The 16,252-nt window shown below is 42.9% G+C and overlaps 1 pseudogene across 1 annotated transcript in view; it reads right to left on the bottom strand.

Annotated features, from left to right (window-relative positions):
* Nucleotides 1–2,977: 2,977 nt before the first annotated feature.
* LOC148523677 (protein shisa-like-1a) overlaps nt 2,978–16,252 on the bottom strand; it is a 61,722-nt pseudogene continuing 48,447 nt past the window's right edge. The window contains exon 3 of the transcript XR_015878439.1: nt 2,978–5,662. The product of XR_015878439.1 is annotated as a protein shisa-like-1a (transcript). The remainder of the gene's footprint in view (nt 5,663–16,252) is intronic.

Raw genomic sequence — 16,252 nt, 5'->3', positions numbered from 1 at the left:
GTCTCCAGTAATTCCCTATGTTAATATAGTAGAATATGAGGTATATATAGCCAAAAAAAAACCTTCAATATTTTAAACGGAAGCGATTGGTATTAGTAAGAGAGGATTTGTAAAATGTATAAATTATGGTTATAATTGTGTATCACAAGGTGGCGCCAAATCTTCAGTCAGGGAGAAGTAGAATTGGGAGACTTGCAGAGTAGCTGTTATTTAACTCCCCTGGAGTGATCAGCTGGCTGGGATATTAGTAATTGAAAACACCAGGGCAAGGTAGCATTAACACTCACCAGTGTTGTCAGGAAACCAGCAGGACCTCAGGGGCGTCCCATCCGGATCCCCTCAGCAGCCATCAGTTGTCCCAAGGGCTTCAGTCGTGCCCAGTCAGCTTCACGACTGGGTGCAGGACACGGGCAACACCGGATGTGCTGCAGCTAATCTGCCCAGAGCCAGAGATGTCGGCAGCAGCCCCAGCCGAGCAGCCGGGCGGTAACAGCAGGGAGCCGGAAGCCGCGTCCAAGGGAAGATGGCTTGATGTAGGAGAGCCGACAGCCGCAGCCCCAGCTGAGCGGCAACAGCAGGGACCCGTTAGCCGAGAGTGAGCAGCGCGACACGGGGGAGCCGGAAGCAGTGATCTCAGCCAGACAGCCGGGCAGCAGCAGCACGGAGCCAGAAGCCGCACCCGAGGGCGGGCGGCGAGATGGGAGAGACCCGGAAACAGCGGCCTCAGTCAAGTAGCCGGGCGGTGGCAGGGACCCGGCATCCACGTCAGAGAAGGAGCGGCGAGGAGCAGGAGATCCAGAAGCAGCAGCAGGGAGCCGGAGGCCGCGTCTGAGTGCAGACGGAGATCGCGGCCAGGCGAACCAGTCCGGGGTCACTCCTCCACCCAAGGTAAGTGTAGGCAGCCTGGGGTCCGCGGGGACTGCAAGGAGCCTCCAGGGGTACCTGATGTGGGATGGGTGGCTACCAGGGTGCCGGAGCTTCTCTCTGGGTTGGGTGGGAAATTTAGTCCTAGGCCGTGAGGGAGCAGTTAGGCCGCAGTCTGCAGAATCACATAAAGTGGTTCCCGACTCTGCTAAGCCTTGTCCCTCTGGTTTCAGGTGGGTTTCTGGAGCTGGTGGATACCCCTCGAGTCCAGTGGGATGTCATCAGCGGATCAATTTGACTCTGTAACTCAGGAGCCGATGTGACACGTCTGTTCCCTAGACCAGCCAGGCCATGCCCCCCCATCCTTCTTTTTGACAAAGAACAGGCCGGCTCCAGCAGGCGATTTAGACTCCCTGATGAATCCTTGTTCCAAATTCTCTTTGACATATTCTGATACTGACTGGGACTCAGGAAGTGAAAGGGGAAAGACTCTTCCTCGAGGAGGCAGACTCCCGGGCAACAAGTCAATAGCACAATCCCACTCCGTGTGTGCAGGAAGCGTTTCAGCAGCCTTCTTACAGAATACATCCCTGAAGGACCTGTATTGAACGGGAAGAGGATCTTCAGAAGTAGTTACAGAACTCAGGATAACACGATGTGGGGGTTTGACTGACGACAAACATAACCCATGGCATTGAGGTCTCCATGACAGGATTTGAGGACCTTTCCAGTCTAAAACGGGGGAATGCTTGTGGAGCCAGGGTAGACCCAAGATTACCGGATACTCGGCTGACGGAAAATATGTAGAATCACTATAGGAGATATCTGGACAGATCAACAATTAATAGGCCATCAGTCATTAGGATGACACCAGATGGTCTACATTCAATAGATTGACAGGTTGAAATGCTTTTTCAGGGTTAGCCACTTGGGAGTGAGTTAGGGTTAGGCTAGGGAAAGTTTAGGCACTAGGGGGAGGTTTAGGGTGAGGATTAGAATAATAATAATAAAAAAAATGTATCAACCTTTTTTGTGTCGACCATTTGAACCTGTCAAACTTTTAACCCTGTTGAGCTTTTACACTGTCGACCTTTTGTACCTTTTGACCAAGTGTATGTTGACCATTTGATGTCAATCTATTGACTGTTGACCTTTATATTGTTGAACTTTTATACCACACCGCTACAGGCAGCCTCAGCACCTAACCACCTGACAAACCACTATTCCATCACGGCATCAGGACTGCTAATCCCATGTCCTCATTACTTCAATGGATCCTGTTCACTGACTTTCATCCCCACTCTCTACATTACCATTCCTTGTCAGTGCACATACCCCATCCACCCACGCCTATCCCTTGTGCTGTTGCATGTCAGTTTGTCCCACTTTCCTGTGCTGCCCATCAACTTGTTCACACCCCCTCCCCATTCCCTAGAATCCGGACAATTTGTTAATTCGAGTGCATGCATGGGATCTCAATCCTACACTTGTGCACAAACACAGATCCCCTTCCCCAGCCAGCCAAGGCAGGAGCCATGGCTGCTTAACACTTACTACAAAGGAGAGAGCCTGAATGAATGCTTGTGTCTTATATGTACCCACATTGGTCAGTTTATTAGACATGCCATTCCCATGTAATTCAAGTCTCAGTTAAAGACAGCATCCTGTATCCTGACAATGGGAGTGTGGTACAAAATATAGACATTCAGAATGTCAACATGCTCTGAATGTCGGCATGGTCATTATATTGACATGACAAATGTCGACTTTCTCAGTATTTTTAGCTGATTTTAGCCCTAACCACAGCCTAACCCGAACCCTAAAATGGACAGTCAACATTCATGTGAACAGTCAGATCATGTTGACATAATGACTGTATACTGACAAGGGTACATAAAGCAGACCGGGCGGTACCCAGGGATTGTCTATAAATGAGCAGGAGAATAAGCTGGAGAAAATATTTTGGTAACCGTATTGTATCAGGTAACTGGTGTGCCCAGTGAGAATCAATCAAGAACAATGAGTGGTGCAATAGCCGGAAGGTCAATGCCAAAATCAAATGCAAAGTTGATACACAACAAACCATTTAAGTGATTTTATTATTTTTACATTGTACATATTCATACTGCAATGTTCTATATTACTTTAAAATGGTTATAAATAACCACTAAATATTGCTAGAAAACAGAAGGGTGTGCTTACACATTCCTAGGTACTACCTTACCTTTGTGCAGCTGGGAGGCACCAGGCCTTTATTTCACTGAGGGCCTGTGGTGTGTTAGCGACAGTTGTTAGGCTACATCAGCATTAGTATTCTATGGCTGCTTATGCAAGATGAACGCTAAAGTGATACCAGCACCGTGTTCAGCTTTGCTTAGTTACAATTGCCCTACTGTACTTAATGATCCGAGAAACTCATTTGCCATGACTTGTATCTACATTTTTGAGGCAAGCAATAAAGCAAAATTTGTGTTAGGTGTATAGCCCCAGTAATAATAGGCAGTACTGTACACTACTCTTCTGGTCTTTCACTATAATGGATTTGCACTGATTAGAGGGTCTACGTATGGAGCTTAATGATCTTACACGCTTATAATGAGCATCTATATGAAAGATTCTCTGGCACCAGATTAATTAGAGGAGTCATGTTTGGGATACTAGAATTACTTTTTAATTAATGTATATTTTGTTTAATTAGAGAGTCATAATGATCCACCACACATGGCATGGACTACGAGCCTCAGATCTTTATATCACAGTAAGTCATCTTACTCTATATACTGTAAAACTACAGCAAGATGGCTAACCATTTCACATAGTGGGGACAACAGGGAGCGAAGCTCCTAAATTATGCTCTACATCTACCATCTACCATGAACCAATAGTCACCATGGGTTTCAGGCTTCAAGGCTCACGAAAAGTGCCCAATTTCATGTTTACTATTTTCCTTTCAATTATTGTTTTATTTAACTGTGACTCCAACACCAATATATCTGTAATAAAGTATTCCTAATATAATATACTATAAATACCTTCTAACATACCAAATAAAAAGCTAGGGCAAAAAAAGACATTTAGACATGACTATGGGGCCTATTCATCATGTTAATTATTGGGGTCAGAATGGACACATTAACATCCTAACTCGCCGCAGCTGCCAGAGTAATTCATCATTGCTCTGGTGCGGTGACAGCTGATGCCAAATCAGTTGCCCCCGCGAGCAGCTTCACTGCTCCTTTTCGGAGCAGTGAATCCTTTCACTGATCCTGTTGGAGCAGTGATGGGAGTGCGCATGCGCGACCTACAGGTCACGCATGCGCACAAGAGCCCGACGTCCAGCGGAAGGAGCCAAAAGGATCCCTCTTCACAACCCGGACCTTCTTCCCATAGGGAAGGAATGGGTTTGCGATGGCAGAGCAGGAGATTCGCCATCTGAAGATGGCGAATGCTCCTGCAGTCAAGCTCCAAATATATTATATTTTCGGAGCTTGATAAATACTGTCCCCATACTAGTTTATGGGCACAACGGGCCATTCCGTGAGAGGAAAGTAAGTAGGAGATATCTGTGATATCTCCTACTTTACCTTCTTGATGAATGGTCCAATAACTTAATTTTCACAATTGCAGGTGAAAATTTGCATTTTCACCTGCTTTCGTGAAAACTTAAGCTGCCCACACACATAGCGATATTTTACCCGATCTGGCCGATTCCGACGCATTGAAATGACAGATTGTGTAAAATATGCCAAAATTATGAGGAAATTGTGAGTCCCCACTCACGATGCGATGCGCGTCCCCGCTGGTCGCACATCGCATCTTCAGATCTGCCGTGTAGTAGGTCAGATCTGACAATCTAGGAGGCGATGCACTGTGAAAGTCTTGACTGCAGGAGAGATCGTATGAAGACTGGACACCAAATTCTGTGCATAGTGTGTGGAGATCGTGTGCAGAGCTGCCGGGGAGAGTTTCAAGGGAAATCGTACACATCGGCTGATCGCTGTACATCGGTATGTCTGTGGGCACCTTAAGTGATGATGAATAGGCCCCTTAATCTTTACACTGGTTGGCTCCTCTTTGTGCTCAAGGAAAATAATATAGTGTAAGGAGATAAGACAATGGTATATATTAATAATGGGACTAAGCACTGTATGTTTTTACAACACAGCCGTGCACCTGCCTATGAAATATAGTTAAAAAGGGTTTAAAGCCACAAAAGGGTCCGTATGGCATTTTAGTAGTACATTCATAACATTTTTATGCAGATATCTGTCATTTCAATTAGAAGATTCCAGGCACCGCTACTGTATATGTACGTATATCAAATGGCACATTGTACTGTATATACGGGTGGTGCAGTGATTAATGCAACCTCTAATTCTATGCCTAAGCTGAAAGCTGGTATTGCTTGTACAAGACACAATAAATGGTCATTTTTACTTTTATCAGGATTGTGATTGTCACATTGTCAAGTAGGTATAAATATTATTTTAGTCCATGTAGTACAGTCATTGTTAATTCACCTCCACAGTATCCTCACACTCTGCCTTCTAAAGGTCTGTGCTTGTCATGTTTCGCATCCACTGTCACACTTTTTGTTCCACCTTTTTTGCTATGCTGAATGCTTTCTTCTGGGTTTCTATGGAATAGAGGAAGGACAACGTGCTTCCCAAGCCAAGTGTGGCTCAGCATGATGGAGAAGGCTTTCTTATTGAGTCTGTAGTAATAGATGAAATCTGCAATCATCAGGGAAAGAATCAGCAGTCCATAGAAGCCAATGCCCAGCAGGGGAAGAGGGCTCCTGTGAAGATGGCATGAAAAATAGTTAAGCTCATATTGAAAGTAAAAAATAATTAAATTGGGCAAATCATTAGTTGATGTTTAAATGACGACCATGTATATATATTCTATGTAATGCAGTGGGGATAATTTAAGACTAAACATTGTTTTTGTTTAAAACATCTTTCATTTGAACAGAATGGTACTGGCATTAGGGAGAGTGTGCTGGCAAAGGATAAGAAGGAGATAAATGAACAGATGCAAATAAGCAAAACAGTTAACATTTCAGAACACTTGGCTAGTATGAAATATTGGTAGTTTTCATGCATTATTGATTTTAAATATTTTAGTTCAATGGGACTTTAAGATAGTAAATGGAACATGTGTGCCAATGAAACTGCACCTGCGGCCCGAGCACAGTGCCCTGTTCTGACTTAGCTATATAACATGCCTATCGCAGGAGATGGAGGGAGCGCAGTGTATTCTCCATCACGTGCCTTCTGGGCACCAGAGTACAATGCAATTCCAGCTGTCATGGACAGTACATGGATATATTTGTACCCGACAAGGTAGCTGTTTTGTAAATTGTCAATTACCCACTTAGATTTTCCTTTTTTCTTTGATTTGGTAGCCTGGATGTAGTTATTCACATTGGTATCATCCATGCAGATTAGTATCCTATGACTATATAGCATAGAATACAATTGTATGTACTATGATTGTGTCCAGTGTCCAGGTCATGCTTGGTAAACATATTGTCCCATGTCTGGTAGCATGTAATAGATTTGTATTATGTTTTTGAATAATGAATTAATGATTTGTAACTCACTGGTGATGATACTGGATCAGAACCTCTATATACCCCTGCCTGTACCTTCTAAAATCCTACCTATAAACTTCTAAGGATGACGCCAAGTTGCGTACGCAGTCATACAGTAAATAAAAGACTCCAGACGGAACGTGTGGTTCCGAAGCACAAAGTATTATTCAAGTAAAAAGTACAGTCAGTTACACGCTATTGATCCAGACACAATTAGATGCAAAGGAATTATACAGACCCCAAGTACAGTATACATACGCAGCGCTTTCTGGTCCAGATGTTAGGCATCAGCAAGAAACCCCGTCATTCAGCATTCAGCAAGAAGACTAAAAACCCAGTGCTTGAGCACACATATTTATACCCCCCCAGAATAGACAGGACAATAGAGAAGTTTGTTGCTGATGCTATTGGTTCCCATGGGGGAAGCATCTGTTACAGAGCGTTTAACAGGCTGGTTCAAATAGACTCAACCCAGCCTCCAACAACTGGGGGTCTCTGCCCTCCCACCCCATGCAATCATACTAACAGTTGTTCATATAATATACATTTTGTTGCTTGAAGTCTCTGCGGTCCATAAGTTGAGAATGCATGATGCGATCTCCACACCGATAATACCGGAATTCTGTTGAAATAGAACGCATCAATACGAAACCAAACACAGCTTTCTTAGCATGTATAAAACCTTAGTTATCAAATATCTTTATTTCACAGCATTTATACTAACTGAACCAACTTAAATCTTATACCTTAAAGCTTATTAAACCTTTTATGTGGATATGTAATGTGTGACTATACAGGGTTTGATATAAAGATGCTAATTAACTGGGGACAGATGCGTGCGCATTTAGATAATAAAACAGTGTTTTCATACAAGGTCTTATGCATTCGCTAATATACGATTAGTTACCAGCGCAATTGTGCGTATTAATGTGTGTATGAGAAATGGTGCACTTACTGTCTCACTAAGTGAACACCTAGCAGAGTAGATTGCTGAGCATTATAGTTCCACATGCCCCCTATCTCAGCAGCCCCCACCTTTCCCAGGCTCAAAAGAAAAGCTCTTTATTCTCTGAGACTCTTGTGTGAATGCAAATGTGTTACCCCAAGCTGTGAAGGGGTAAAACCTGGGTGTGGGGCTAAAACCTGTTTAGGATTCAGACAAATCCAATTGTGTAGATCAATGCCTGGATTATATTACAATTGCCACAACTATACTTGTCTGCATACAGGGATTCCCAATTTGTATGTAAAAACACTCATTGTCTATTCTATTTACTTTTTCTCAGGAAGCTGTTCTTCCAGTTGCCCTTGGTAGATTATCAAAAACATTGCCATCTGTACTTAGCTTGTGAGTTGTAACTTAAAATGGCGCTGGTCGCAAAATGGCGTCTTGTAGATTCTTGTTTCTAAAATGGAGTCTAGCTGCCATTCGCAAGATGGCGTCGTGCACGCTTCAATTTTAAACTGATCTTGTCTCAGCCAATAATCCAGTTTTGACAGCCCACCCTTTGATAGCGAACAATATGCTATCACAATCTGCTATTACAATTTAATTTAGGCTTACATTTACATATTATTTAGTGTTATTATGGGATGGCACAAGGTGGTTCTTAATCCATCAATAATGTGTCTCTGGGTGGGGACATAAAACTACTATTATACGCACACCGCGGATCTTGGAAGATCATGTGAAAGGTGTGGGGATGCACCTGTCTTATAAAAGCAGTCTTGAAGGGGAATTTAGACTTTACTTTATCTGAGGTGTTTTAAAAATAACATTTCAATAATACATTTTATGCATGTCAAAATATAATACATTAAATGATGGCATTTCCTAGTTCAGGGTTGTAATGCAGTTCTATATTTACCTCGGTAATCATATTGTCATTACTGACCACCATCATAGTTTCGTTCTTTCGTTTTACTCTATTTTTAAATTTTCCACACTTCAACACAATAGGAACACACCGGACACATATTCCAATTATTATGATGACAATCAGTATAAGGATTAAGAATTTGCCTATGCTGGCGATCACTTCCTGGACCCATTCCCCTAGACCTGAGAACCATTTCACTGGGTTCAGCCATGAAACCCATCCTTCTTTCTTTTCCCCTACTTCAGCTACTGAAGCATTATGGTTCTTACGAAACTCCCATTTTAGCTGCAGAATTTCATACATCCTCCGGTCTATCACCTCCTTAGGGTTGCTGGTGACATAGGTGCAACATTTTACTCCAAATTGGGTGGCTAACGTTACGCAATACCCTCCAGTAACAGCAGTTAAATAATTCAACACTAGCCTGTGTTGCACCAGTTCTTTCTTGTACGCTTGCAATTCTCTCCCTGTATACCTGAATGTGTCATCGTACATCTCGGTGATATTATCTATCAATTTAGCAAGTTCCTGAATATATCTAAAATTTAATGTACCCAGAGCAATTCTGGTGGGATCCAGTGCAACTTAAACTTGAAAGCCAGTTGTCTCACTAATTAACTGAGTGGCTTTATGCACATCACCAGGTATCATATTTCTTTTGCCTCTATGTTCATATTGCGTGTGAAGATATGGTGATGGTATGTTTTTATGTATACTAAGCATTTCAACATGTGTGAGGGTCATAACTTCTGGAAGTATTCTTCCCAAATAACATAACGATTACAATACTAAGATTGGTCAGACACTCCCCTGATTGGCATTGCACTCCTCCTGACTCCACTCCATCAGCACTGCCATCAGCTCCCATTTCCTCAATCGGTCCTCCATCACAGACACTGAGTATCCCCAAATAGATCATCACGACAAAAACTCTGGAAAAAAAAGAACTAGGATGACCACAGCAGACCACTCCATTGCTGGAAGCACTGATCTACACATTTCTTTAGCTCAGATATCTCACCGTCACCTTTTTAATCCTTCCGGCACAAGCTCGCAATCGACAGGTCCACGTTATTGGCCTTGTCTCCGCCTTATATCTCCACCGGTTGGTTAACCTCCCTATAGTGAGTGGAATGGACCTACGTATCTTCCTCGGCCACCCTTTGAGGATGTGGTATCGTCAGATACGGACCTTTCCACCGATCAGTCAAACAACCTGAGCTAAAAAAAATTTGGATCATAAATTCTCCAGATTTGACATCATGACAGTTTGCATTAGACATGTTAGTTAATAACACTTTCAATTTCGGTTATTCTCATTCATCTTCGTGAGACCCTGCACAGTAACCTCATTATCATATTTTCACATGAGGCTGCCTATTTGAAGAGTATCTCCAAGGGGGGGCAAATAAAGGAAAAGAGAGTCTGGCATAATCTTAGTGTTACCCATCACCTTACACATGTTCTTGGAAACGTCACCTGTAAAATAAGTCCCCCCATCATTTTTAATAATTCTAGGAATATAGTATCTGCATACAGATTCCTGCAATTAAATCTTGTTATTAATAGCTACTGCTCTAAATAATGCCTGGGCCACTGGGTTGGATAGTATTCCGAGTAGTTGACCTCAGCCTGGCATGGCTGCCGTTTATCCTTAGCAACCTTGTGTCCTGTGAGTGGGAGATAAAGCACAACAGTTTAATATCATTTAAACATGACCTAAAATACAACAATAAATCGTCCACATTTTACATTAGAACAGATACATTGGCAGATTGAAAAGATTGTAAACAGTCATATAAGGCCTGGGAGAAGATACTGGGGTTGCCTATGAACCCTTGGGAAACCCGTGTTCATGTGTGGTGTTCTTTACTTTGCAGTACTTACTTATGTGTCCCGCTTGGTTGCAGTTAAAACATGTTTTTGAGCGGGGTGGATGAAAAGATTGTTGTGGGATTTGAGCAAAAGGGAAAGGTGGTGAGTATGGGTAAGGATATGGAGGATAAGGGTATGGTGGGAGGTATGAAGTTTGTGGGTAGCATGAGACCTGTGTTTGTGTATGATATGTAGGGTAAGGATGTGTTTGCTGTGGTGTGGGATTGGTGAGGACGTGTAATTGTTCAGGTGCAGGTGTGTGTGGGTGCAGGTGTGTCGGTTGGCTGTGATGTTATTGTCATTCCTTCCAGAGCTTGGATACTGACAGCCATTAGTTTTTCGCTCTGGGTCTCTCTCTTCTTTGTGATATTTTTATCATGTTCTATGGCAGACTCTATGAGGTTATCTATTGTGAGTCCCCTCCAGCCAGGCTGTGAGGTCTGAACCCGAGTCTTTAATTTCTCTTTCAGACCATCCATGAGTACCGTGACTATCATTCCCCTGTGGTGAGTGCTATCTTTAATATCTTCTATCCCAGTGTACTGGGTGATAGCCTGCAGAGCCTCGGTCGCAATAGTCTTCTGCAGTTTCACTCTCCTTTTGTTTTATGGTGAAAATTTTGTTCCAGTTAACTACTACTGGAAAATATATACCCAATTGAGTCACAATGTGGGAAATGTTACCTTGGTTTACTTGGTCTGTTAAGGGAACGTCACCATCCAATACACAATCCGTGATAAATTTTGTCACGTCGGTATTACGTGGTAGATAGGCCCTTAACACCACACGCCAATCTTTGTTAGTTGGCTCATGAGAACTACCCAAATTCCTCAAAAATCTTTGACATTTGGCTAGTTCCTTTTTTGGATTGGGGAAATCATTTATGATGGAATTTAGTTCTGCTCTTGTCCAAGGACAATGCATTACCACTTCCCTCGCGGGCACTACACCGTTCACATCTGCATTTCCATTCGGAACAGTTAACGTCCGAATGGGATGCAGACCGGTAGCGTTGCTACCTTTGACCTGGTTACCTGGCTGGGGGTTTAATCTGCTGCTGCTACGTATGGTATGAACAACTTCCTCTACGGGTGCAGAGGGTGTTAACACTTCCCTTGCTGTTACCGATGGAGATGGCGGCACCACCCGTGATTGTGGTGATGCAGCATCTATCATTTGCACAGCATGGGAAATGGCAGACATTACAATAGGTTCATCATCCACATCATAATCATTTTCTTTGTGGTTGCTTAAGAGAGGGTACAAATTGCTTGTTACATTTTTATGGGTATTTTTGGTAACTGTACTTGCACCTCCATCCACATAAGGTGGCGGAGGTGAGAGTGAACTGCTGGCAATACTTTCCACAACGATACCTTTCCGCACGTGCACGCCAATTTGCGGCTCGCCCGTATTGCAATTCAGTGCTGCGGATGCATTCTCTGGCAATGCGCTCGCAACGCTAGTTTGCGTCGCTTGCACATTTTTAAGCCACGCATCCCCTTCATGCTGCCGCAATTTTAAACATTCACAATATTTGACCTTTTTCTCTCGGGAGCACATCCAACTGATGTGATCCCAGACATTATCTAATACATCCTTATCAAAACTACAAATTCTGGGAAACGGTATAACACTCTTCATCGTCATTTTAAACCATACATCACAATACCTTATTGCATAAGTACCGTACTTAGTATGCATAATATGACGAGCCAATCCAATCGGAGCTTTCATTAGCAGCGCATCATTGTCTAACATCTCTACTGTTTGCATGGCTCCCATTCTGAGACTAAATCCTACGCTTTTCAATAAAGATTTAAACTGGTGAAAGACAATCTAGATACTCTCACTTACCTACGGAAGAAATTCCTAGATGCCCCCGCTCACCTACGGAAGAATTTCTAGATGCCCCCGCTCACCTACGGAAGAAATTCTAGATGCTCCGGCTCACCTATTATCTCTCAGCTCACAATCACACCTAGTGCGACTCAACTACAATGCTCAAATAATCCAACCTTATTACTGAACACTGCAGTCACACTGACAGCCGGTCCCTAACAAAAATAACAAACCATACACCTGCTCTGTGTACTGAACGGTAAGCTGCTTACTGAGCGGCTAGACTAACCCTTGCCCCTAGCCCTTAAGGATCATACGATACCCTTAACTGTCCAACACATACTCACTGTTACACACTTTTTCCTGCGCAGAAAAATACACGTTAACCCAGATATTGATAACAATTGAAAAATGTAAACCTCAACGGCTTTGTTTAAATACGTGGCAGCAGAACCGGAAGTACGTATACGCTATTGTGTGACCAGCCGCATACACAATAATGCGACTACCACACAACCGTATAATGACTTTTTAGCTGTGTACTAATAATACTTTGTGCTTCGGAACCACACGTTCCGTCTGAAGTCTTTTATTTACTGTATGACTGCGTACACAAATTGGCGTCATCCTTAGAGGTTTATAGGTATGATTTTATGCTTCTTTACTGTGCGCAAAACCGACTCAGCCGCGTACTCAATACGGCGGCACCCTTTTAAACATTAGGTTCTATCAACAAAGGAAAACAAACTTTTTCCTTTCTTGTCCCTGGATTCTAGTCAGCTTCCTTAGCTCACACGAAAATGGATAGCGATTTTTCAGCACAAAGCGGTTGCAGGAAAACCCTGCATGTGGCCACTCCACCCTTTGCTGAGATATCGATAGCCGTATGTACCGTATGAGTAGGTAAGTGACTTCACTCGATGAGCCCCCATCTGATTATACTGGATCAGAACCTCTATACCCCTGCCTGTACCTTCTAAAATCATACCTATAAACCTCTAAGGATGACGCCAATTTGTGTACGCAGTCATACAGTAAATAAAAGACTCCAGACGGAACGTGTGGTTCCGAAGCACAAAGTATTATTCAAGTAAAAAGTACAGTCAGTTACACGCTATTGATCCAGACACAATTAGATGCAAAGGAATTATACAGACCCCAAGTACAGTATACATACGCAGCGCTTTCTGGTCCAGATGTTAGGCATCAGCAAGAAACCCCATCATTCAGCATTCAGCAAGAAGACTAAAAACCCAGTGCTTTATACCCCCCCAGAATAGACAGGACAATAGAGAAGTTTGTTGCTGATGCTATTGGTTCCCATGGGGGAAGCATCTGTTACAGAGCGTTTAACAGGCTGGTTCAAATAGACTCAAACCAGCCTCCAACAACTGGGGTCTCTGCCCTCCCACCCCATGCAATCATCCTAACAGTTGTTCATATAATATACATTTTGTTGCTTGAAGTCTCTGCGGTCCATAAGTTGAGAATGCATGATGCGATCTCCACACCGATAATACCGGAATTCTGTTGAAATAGTACGCATCAATACGAAACCAAACATGGCTTACTTAGCATGTATAAAACCTTAGTTATCAAATATCTTTATTTCACAGCATTTATACTAACTGAACCAACTTAAATCTTATACCTTAAAGCTTATTAAACCTTTTATGTGGATATGTAATGTGTGAGTATACAGGGTTTGATATAAAGACGCTAGTTAACTGGGGACAGATGCATGCGCATTTAGCTAATAAAACAGTGTTTTCATTCAAGGTCTTATGCATTCGCTAATATGCGATTAGTTACCAGCGCAATTGTGCATATTAATGGTGCACTTACTAAGTCTCACTAAGTGAACACCTAGCAGAGTGGATTGCTGAGCATTATAGTTCCACATGCCCCCTATCTCAGCAGCCCCCACCTTTCCCAGGCTCAAAAGAAAAGCTCTTTATTCTCTCAGACTCTTGTGTGAATGCAAATGTGTTACCCCAAGCTGTGAAGCTGGGGCCATCCTGTCTGGGTGTGGGGCTAAAACCTGTTTAGGATTCAGACAAATCCAATTGTGTAGATCAATGCCTGGATTATATTACAATTGCCACAACTATACTTGTCTGCATACAGGGATTCCCAATTTGTATGTAAAAACACTCATTGTCTATTCTATTTACTTTTTCTCAGGAAGCTGTTCTTCCAGTTGCCCTTGGTAGATTATCAAAAACATTGCCATCTGTACTTAGCTTGTGAGTTGTAACTTAAAATGGCGCTGGTCGCAAAATGGCGTCTTGTAGATTCTTGTTCCTAAAATGGAGTCTAGCTGCCATTCGCAAGATGGCGTCGTGCACGCTTCAATTTTAAACTGATCTTGTCTCAGCCAATAATCCAGTTTCGACACTGGTGTCATGAATAAAAATGCACATTGGGCCTGATTCAGATATGTAGGCAATGCTGATATTTACGCAGTTGAATGTTTATCGGCCGATTGCTGCAATGAGCACGCACGGTGATTGATTTGCCACTACGGTTGTAGTGTGGATTTGTTTGCAAGTCATTGACAGACAGAGGCCGTTTTGTGAGATCAGGGAGTGGCGGCAAGAACACAGGCGTGTCCTGACCGCTTTCTGGGCGTATGTATGCATACATCTGCAATCCCGAAGGCAGAAACATGGCGCCAGCGTCTCAGTTCTCATGGCCATTCTGATTACTCAGATGGTCAATTATTGAAGGATCTGTGACCACCGCTGCTCTGCGAAGCCACCTATGGTCGTCTCAATACATTTCCAGGCTGCTGCATGCATTAGCATATATTCGCACAGCCGCTGCAGATGGGTCAGCAACTGCGATTGCATTATCATCCACATCTGAATCAGGCCCATTGTCACTACCTACTGTTCTTGCAGGTTTTAGGATTAAGACATTTGTAAGATTTGCATTGTTCTCTATAACTTATCAAAACACTTCTGGGCGCTATGGGCCCGAGTCAGAGATGGACACAATCCCAATATTTACACAGTTGGACGATGTTTTAAATACTGCATGTGTCGGAGTCGAACAGCGAAAGCGTCCCGATGGATTACCACTGTCGCTCGCAGAAAGAATTTACATGTACAGTGATTGATAGGTAGGGGCCATTTGTGGGAGGTTACGAGGGGTGGTTAGAGATATGCAGGCATGTGGTGACCGTTTTGTAAGCGTGTCGCAGCCAGTGACTGTGTTCTTGTACGCAGATTAACTGGCTCTGGCGTATTAGTTCCAATGGCCATTCTGAGAAACTCAGGGTTACTCAGAAGTTCGCGAAGACGAAGGTGGGCGTCTCAATACAAATCTAGGCGACTATTGATATATATATATATTTTTATTTAATCAAGTATATTTTATTGATTTTCAATAAAACAAAAAAAAAACAATTATTACAGACCAAAAAGCACAGTGAGCATTCAATCAGAGACAAAATGGACAATACAGACAAATCTCTGTAAAATAAGTATACAGAAAAACACTGTGACAATGTGGGAAGTAAACAACAGTTACAAAAGGTGCAACACGTGCACTGGCAGCCCCCCTAAAATTACACGGCTCCGAATGATGGAAGAGCTCTACTTCTCCGACCATAGTGAGGTGTGTGCCATGGAGACCACAGTTTATGGAATTTGGGCAAAACCCCCCTAGCCGTATACAGGTATCTCTCATGGTTGACTGTGTCATTAGCTAATCATCACCCAATCATGAAAATCAGGTGAATCAGCCCCCATCCACTTCCATGCTATTATAACCTTAGCTAAAGACAGCAAATGAAAAACATATTTGTACGTTAAAACATTGAACGATTCCTCGAGGGAAAAAACAAATAGGCATATGAGTGGATCTAGAGCAAGTAATATAGGTATAGTAGTACGGACACAATCCCACACTTGATTGCAAAAATATTGCACATCCCGACACTCCCAAAGGAGGTGCCAGAATGCTGCCTCTGACAACCAGCATCTACGGCAATTGGAGTCAGCCCGAATCCCCATGTTAAAGAGACTAAGTGGAGAGTTAAATATTCTGTGAAAAATAAAAAATATCTGTTGATAACGGATACAGGCAGTAGCATCCCGAGTGCCACCAAACATATGGGTCCATTGCTCATCTGAGAGAGTCCCTAAGACAGTTTTCCATCTAGGTTTCAAGGACAGTGTAAGACTATCGG

This window comes from Taudactylus pleione, unplaced genomic scaffold (assembly GCF_031769625.1).
Source record: "Taudactylus pleione unplaced genomic scaffold, aTauple2 ptg000129l, whole genome shotgun sequence".
In the NCBI taxonomy this organism is placed as follows: Eukaryota; Metazoa; Chordata; class Amphibia; order Anura; family Myobatrachidae; genus Taudactylus; species Taudactylus pleione.
The sequence above is the reverse complement of the archived record's forward strand: the minus strand, read 5'-3'. Positions and strand labels throughout refer to the sequence as shown.